A 7,823-nucleotide genomic window follows, 5' to 3' on the forward strand; every position below is an offset into this window, starting at 1 on the left:
GTCATCAGAAGGGAGGAAAATTACAGATGAAGATGGGGTTTGGACAGGAGCCAGAAAGTGGCTGGTACGCCTTAATGTTGATCCATCGGGCATTGGAGGCGTCCGCCACATTCCAAACTCCATAGTGTTAGGGCCCAACAGAGGGCTGGTATTCTATAATGGGATGCCAAAACTCTGCAGGAAATGTGGGGAATTAGGACACCTGGCGGCCGCATGTACTGTAGTCAAGTGCAGGAACTGCGGCGCCCCCCACGAGACCAGCCACTGCAGAGAAGAGAGGCAGTGCAATTTGTGTGGAAAGAAGGGGCACCTGTTTAAGGACTGCCCCTCTTCCTATGCCAACATGGCCAGAGCCAGCAAGGCAAATACGAACAAGCCTAGGCCTGAGCAGGAAGAGGGAGCAAGTAACAAAGATCAGTCCACATCACCACCAACAGTATCCAAGACCCAGACTCCAGCACCACCATCATCACCAGCACCCCCCTCACCCCCCCGCCCTCGAGACATGTCCCGTTTTACGAGGACCCCTTCCCCCAGCCCAGAGAGAGAGTACAACAGCTACTCCACTAGCTCCTCCAGTAGCTCCTCTGATGCAGAACACGAGGCAGGGAGGGAGCCCGGACCCAGCAGCGGCCCCCCCCTGAGTAGGGCCCTCTCAGCGCCAGCACTCCCCCTCGGCTCTCGTTATGACGCCATAAGGATTGAGTCCGTGGGGGAGGAAAGCGAAAGCGACAGTGAAAGTGAGAGTGAGAAGGAGGGGAAAGGAGTGAAGAACCAGCAGAGGGTGGGGAAAAGAAAGGGTAGAGACGAGGGGGGGAAAAGAAAGAAGATCAGGATCAAAGACAGCAAGTTGCAGGTGGCCCCCATAGATCCAAAACCAGCTAATGTCCACACAAAGTCCCCAGTCTTGCCCTCGCAGGCAGAGACGGAGGCGAGTGGGACGGCTACACTGCCGCCTAGTGGGCAGGTAGCAGCCAGCCAGGGCATCCCCAGCCAGCCTTCCCAGTCGTTGGCACAAACCCTAGCACACCTCGCAGAAGAGGTGTTCACTAATGCACCGAGGGAGAGGTCGGGGTCAACACCTTCCCTGACCAGCAGTACCTCGGTAGCAATGACCCTCTTCAAGCGAAGGGCCTCCCTTCAAAGCATCCTTGACCCCCTCCCTTGTATGGGCAAAACCAGGGGCCCCCTAGAGGTCCTCCTAGATACAGCACTGGAGGACATGGGAATACCCCTGGACGCGGTAAGCCAGAAGTCTGCTAACAGCTCCAATTCAACAGACGGTAACAGCCAAAGAATGCTGTCTGTCATAACCCCCCCCCAGGACAAAGCTGACCCACACGTTCCGAGGGGCCCTGAGCAAGTTCCACCAGACTTACCTTGTGGGGAGTTGAATAGCCCCAACAACTCCAAGTACTGTGCATATAAAGACGGTGCCTTCTTGGACGAGGCAGCAGTGAGTACCTTCTCAGGGGTGATGGGAGTTGCAAATAAGCCCAAGCCCCCTCGAAGCAAGCGTAGAGCTAAGAGTAGGAAGAGTGTCCCGACCTCCCAATCATAGTCGCTATGGGGTGGACGCAGCGACTCCTTTTCTTGTTAGCTACCCTGATGGCCCTGATATGTGTGTCTGTTAATGTCAGGAGCATCAGGGAGACACAAAAAAGATTTGATGTACTAAACTATCTAGCTAACTTGAAAGCAGATCTCATCTTTCTGCAGGAGTGTGGTATTTCGTCGAGCCCTGATTATAGGGACCTGAAGGAGAGTTGGACCCTGGGGGACTCCTTCTGGTCGGGCTCCAACATAGCCAGAGCCGACGGAGTAGGTATCCTGTTTAAAAACCCATTTATTACCTCCCGCAGCAGCAGGGAGGTAGAACCTGGTAGAATTCTGAGCGTGGATGTGACATACAACAACACTCCCCTCAGACTGGTCAATGTCTACGCACCCACTAACCAAAACGAAAGAGTTCAATTTTTTCCACAGCTGCGTCCACTCCTGCTGGGGAACGTACCCGTCATCGTGTCAGGTGACTTCAATTGTGCTCTGAGGGACGTAGACCGGAGCAGGCCACGCAACGACCGCTCTAGTAGAGTTTTGTCCTCCGTAATATCTGATTTCTCCCTGTGTGATGCAGGTAAGGACCTGGTGCCTCCCTTTACCTGGGTGAGCTCATCTGGGACCTCCTTCTCCCGTATAGATCTCGTCCTGCATACCAGCTCCCTTACGAAGACGGCAGTAGACACCCAGGCCGTCTTCTTCTCTGACCATAGGCTCCTGCAGGTAACATTGCAGGTCCCTCAGACCTCCCAGATGGGGTCAGGGGTCTGGAAATTAAACACCTCCTTACTCGATGACCCCTCCATAGCTGCAGCCTATAAGAGCAGGCTTGTTGAGTGGACCACTTTGCGTGACCTATTCAACTCCCCTATAGAGTGGTGGGAGATGGTCAAAATGAGAACTAAGGGTTATTTCATAGCAGCAGGCAAGAGGAAAGCAAAAGAAAGGAGGGCCAAATATAAATACCTGAATGCTGCCCTCCAGCGTCTGAGCCTGCTTCAGCTTCGGGGGTTCCCTGTAAGCGACGAGATAGCCCAGACCAAGCTAGATCTTTCAGTGCTTTGTAGGGAGGAACAACGAAAGGTCATGCACAATGCAAAAGTGCAAAAAATGGAGGAAGACGAAAAGTGTACTCGCTTCTTCTTCCAGAAAACGAGGGAGAAGCGGCACTTGATGTCCTCCATGCTCGACAGCAGGGGGAGGATAGTAGAGGATAGTGAGGGAGTGAAAAAAGTGGTAGAGAACTTCTATAGGGACCTGTATAACATCAAAGCTACAGATGACACCCTGATAGAGTGGTTCCTGAGCCAGTTGGAGCCTGACTCAGTGCGGGACGAGGAGGAGGAGGAGAAGGACCCAGAACTCACGCTGGAGGAGCTCACCCAGGCGGTTAAGACCATGAACACCGGTAAGACGCCAGGTCCAGATGGCATCCCGGGTGAGTATTACCATCTTTTTTGGGACACGCTAAAAGTCCATTTAGCGGAGGTCTACAGAGCGGTCTACAGGGAGAAGCGGTTGGGCCCTTCTATGCGGGAGAGTGTAATTACTCTCCTTCACAAGAAAGGGGAAGTTAAAGATCTACGGAATTGGCGCCCAATCAGCCTCCTTTGCGTGGATTACAAGATACTAGCCAAAGCTCTGATGCTCCGGCTACAAGTACACCTCCCTTTGGTCATTGGCCCTGACCAGGCTTGTGGCGTCCCAGGGAGGTCCATCACGGATATTTTAATGTTAACAAGGGACATTCTGGCTTATTCTAGAGAACGGAACCATCCCCTCTGCCTGTTCAACCTTGACCAGGAGAAGGCGTTCGATAGGGTAAGCCATGAATATATGTACAAAGTGATGGACCAGATGAAATTCGCTCCTGGACTTAGGGAGTGGGTTAAAACCATATATACAAACATTAGTACCCGAGTCTTGGTGAACAGGCACCTGACTGGTAAAATATCTATCCAGTCAGGGGTCAGACAGGGTTGCCCACTATCCCCACTGCTATATGTCGTGTGCATCGAACCCCTCCTGCAGGCAATTCGTAGGGATACCAATATAACTGGTTTCCAGTTGCCTGGATCCAACGGGGTCCAGGTCAAAACAACAGCATATATGGACGATGTGTCACTCATTTGCACCAACACATCGTCGGTACCTCGGATTAGTAATATCCTTGAGAAGTACTGCACGGCGACCGGGGCAGTGATTAATAAGTCCAAGAGCGAAGTCTACGTGTCTAAAAATTGGCAGGTAGATAGGGAACTGTCGGACATGTACCCTGTCAAAAAAGACAAAATCAAGATTCTGGGCCTCATTTTCGAGAACAATAGCTCGGGGGCCCAGAGCTGGACGGCGGCCATTAACCAGGTCCGTAAAAAGATTGGCGGATGGAGCACAAGATCCTTAACAATGACGGGTAGAGTATTAATAACCAAGTCTATACTGTTCCCCATCCTCTCTTATGTAGGAAAAATCTTTCCCCCAGACAGGACCACCAAAAAAGTGGTGGACCGCATTATCCACCGCTTTATCTGGGGCAGCAAGATGGAGAGGGTAAAGCGAGCCACTCTGAGTAAAGCCGACAAGAAGGGAGGTAAGGGGGTCCCGGACGTTGTGCAGCTCACCCGAGTGCAGGGGCTCACGCAAACTATCAAGAACATCCAGGCCCTGGACAGGAAGGTATGTTACATGAATCGTTTCTATTTTGCCACCTGTCTCAGGGCCTTGGGCCTCTGCACTATTGATAACACCGTGCCGTACTCCTGGGACCCCCCATTGTATTATAGAACCTTAAGGGACACTATATATAAATTGGGCTTAGATAAAGCAAAATTGGCCTCCTGGGAATACAAGGCTGTAACTAAATATCTTGCCGGTTCCCAGGAAATTGAAAAAGTAGCTACTTTCTCCCTCACCCAAAGCCAAAAAATCTGGGAGAATGTGTCTCACAGCTGCCTCAGTAATGTCCAGAAGGATATAGCATGGAACACCGTCCACAGTGCACTCCCCACTCGAGCGTTCATGTTCAGGAGGGGACTAGCCCAAGTAGAAACATGCCCCTATGCAAAGTGCCGCAAGAGAGAAACACCAGCCCATATCTTCTGGGAGTGTGATGTGGCTGGCAGTGTCTGGCTCTCTGTCTCTGTCTTCCTAAACAGGTTTGCTGACACGGCCAAGATGACCGCTGAGACTGTGCTCTATGGGCCTGCGGGAGGAATCACTACCAGCACAGCTAAGTGCGTTTGGCGTGTCATCAATGTTGTCAAGCAGATCCTGTGGGAAGGCCGTAACGTCTGTGTCTATCACAAGCAGGAGCTAGACACTATCACCACGACCAGAAGGGCACAAACTCTTATCAAGGACTTTGTAATTCTGGACATCCGGACCCACGGGAAGGACAAGGCCTGCGCGGAGTGGAGGATCGCCGGACTTCAGGACGTGAAGATGGAATAAGGGAAAAAACTGGAACCGCTAGCTCCTAGGAGCGGGACTACGGGGCACCGCTAAGCCTTTTATTTATTTTGTCATGCCAGCATTCCGCCCTTTTTAGCTGGCATGACCGTTTTTGAACGGTGCCCTGGTCTTATGTAGTCTTTTTGTTTCAGTTTTATGGACTTTTATTTGATTTATGTTGAATGTTTTATTTGATTTTGTTTTGTTTTGTTTTATGTATCTTTAAGATTTTTAATGTAAACTATTAAAAGTTACATTTTAAGTGTTTTAAAATTTTAGAATTTTAACTCACTGTTCCACACACTGTCCCTTTTCCCCTGTCCCTGTTTTAGTAATATAGTTTTATGTTCACTTTTGAACTTTTAGAGAGCACTCCCCGGCCCTCACAAGCACTGGTTTTTTATAGATGGTTCTTTTTTTCCAGTCACTTTTAAAACAGCACAGGTTTTTTTCATGTTGATTTTAATCTGTGTCTGTTTTAACCATGTACAAAGCACAATTGTCTTGGTGTTTTTAAATGTATTTTAAATGCTTTTAAAACAAAATGTATGTCTGTATGCATGAATGTCATCTTTAAAAGAAATGTAAAATGAATGAAAAAACGAATGGGTGTAAATGTAAAAAAATGTAAAATCTCAATAAAAGAGTATTTTACTAAAGATCGGGCATTGGAGGCGTCCGCCACATTCCAAACTCCATAGTGTTAGGGCCCAACAGAGGGCTGGTATTCTATAATGGGATGCCAAAACTCTGCAGGAAATGTGGGGAATTAGGACACCTGGCGGCCGCATGTACTGTAGTCAAGTGCAGGAACTGCGGCGCCCCCCACGAGACCAGCCACTGCAGAGAAGAGAGGCAGTGCAATTTGTGTGGAAAGAAGGGGCACCTGTTTAAGGACTGCCCCTCTTCCTATGCCAACATGGCCAGAGCCAGCAAGGCAAATACGAACAAGCCTAGGCCTGAGCAGGAAGAGGGAGCAAGTAACAAAGATCAGTCCACATCACCACCAACAGTATCCAAGACCCAGACTCCAGCACCACCATCATCACCAGCACCCCCCTCACCCCCCCGCCCTCGAGACATGTCCCGTTTTACGAGGACCCCTTCCCCCAGCCCAGAGAGAGAGTACAACAGCTACTCCACTAGCTCCTCCAGTAGCTCCTCTGATGCAGAACACGAGGCAGGGAGGGAGCCCGGACCCAGCAGCGGCCCCCCCCTGAGTAGGGCCCTCTCAGCGCCAGCACTCCCCCTCGGCTCTCGTTATGACGCCATAAGGATTGAGTCCGTGGGGGAGGAAAGCGAAAGCGACAGTGAAAGTGAGAGTGAGAAGGAGGGGAAGGGAGTGAAGAACCAGCAGAGGGTGGGGAAAAGAAAGGGTAGAGACGAGGGGGGGAAAAGAAAGAAGATCAGGATCAAAGACAGCAAGTTGCAGGTGGCCCCCATAGATCCAAAACCAGCTAATGTCCACACAAAGTCCCCAGTCTTGCCCTCGCAGGCAGAGACGGAGGCGAGTGGGACGGCTACACTGCCGCCTAGTGGGCAGGTAGCAGCCAGCCAGGGCATCCCCAGCCAGCCTTCCCAGTCGTTGGCACAAACCCTAGCACACCTCGCAGAAGAGGTGTTCACTAATGCACCGAGGGAGAGGTCGGGGTCAACACCTTCCCTGACCAGCAGTACCTCGGTAGCAATGACCCTCTTCAAGCGAAGGGCCTCCCTTCAAAGCATCCTTGACCCCCTCCCTTGTATGGGCAAAACCAGGGGCCCCCTAGAGGTCCTCCTAGATACAGCACTGGAGGACATGGGAATACCCCTGGACGCGGTAAGCCAGAAGTCTGCTAACAGCTCCAATTCAACAGACGGTAACAGCCAAAGAATGCTGTCTGTCATAACCCCCCCCCAGGACAAAGCTGACCCACACGTTCCGAGGGGCCCTGAGCAAGTTCCACCAGACTTACCTTGTGGGGAGTTGAATAGCCCCAACAACTCCAAGTACTGTGCATATAAAGACGGTGCCTTCTTGGACGAGGCAGCAGTGAGTACCTTCTCAGGGGTGATGGGAGTTGCAAATAAGCCCAAGCCCCCTCGAAGCAAGCGTAGAGCTAAGAGTAGGAAGAGTGTCCCGACCTCCCAATCATAGTCGCTATGGGGTGGACGCAGCGACTCCTTTTCTTGTTAGCTACCCTGATGGCCCTGATATGTGTGTCTGTTAATGTCAGGAGCATCAGGGAGACACAAAAAAGATTTGATGTACTAAACTATCTAGCTAACTTGAAAGCAGATCTCATCTTTCTGCAGGAGTGTGGTATTTCGTCGAGCCCTGATTATAGGGACCTGAAGGAGAGTTGGACCCTGGGGGACTCCTTCTGGTCGGGCTCCAACATAGCCAGAGCCGACGGAGTAGGTATCCTGTTTAAAAACCCATTTATTACCTCCCGCAGCAGCAGGGAGGTAGAACCTGGTAGAATTCTGAGCGTGGATGTGACATACAACAACACTCCCCTCAGACTGGTCAATGTCTACGCACCCACTAACCAAAACGAAAGAGTTCAATTTTTTCCACAGCTGCGTCCACTCCTGCTGGGGAACGTACCCGTCATCGTGTCAGGTGACTTCAATTGTGCTCTGAGGGACGTAGACCGGAGCAGGCCACGCAACGACCGCTCTAGTAGAGTTTTGTCCTCCGTAATATCTGATTTCTCCCTGTGTGATGCAGGTAAGGACCTGGTGCCTCCCTTTACCTGGGTGAGCTCATCTGGGACCTCCTTCTCCCGTATAGATCTCGTCCTGCATACCAGCTCCCTTACGAAGACGGC

The sequence above is a fragment of the Acipenser ruthenus genome, chromosome 13 (genome assembly GCF_902713425.1).
Source record: "Acipenser ruthenus chromosome 13, fAciRut3.2 maternal haplotype, whole genome shotgun sequence".
NCBI classification, from domain to species: domain Eukaryota; kingdom Metazoa; phylum Chordata; class Actinopteri; order Acipenseriformes; family Acipenseridae; genus Acipenser; species Acipenser ruthenus.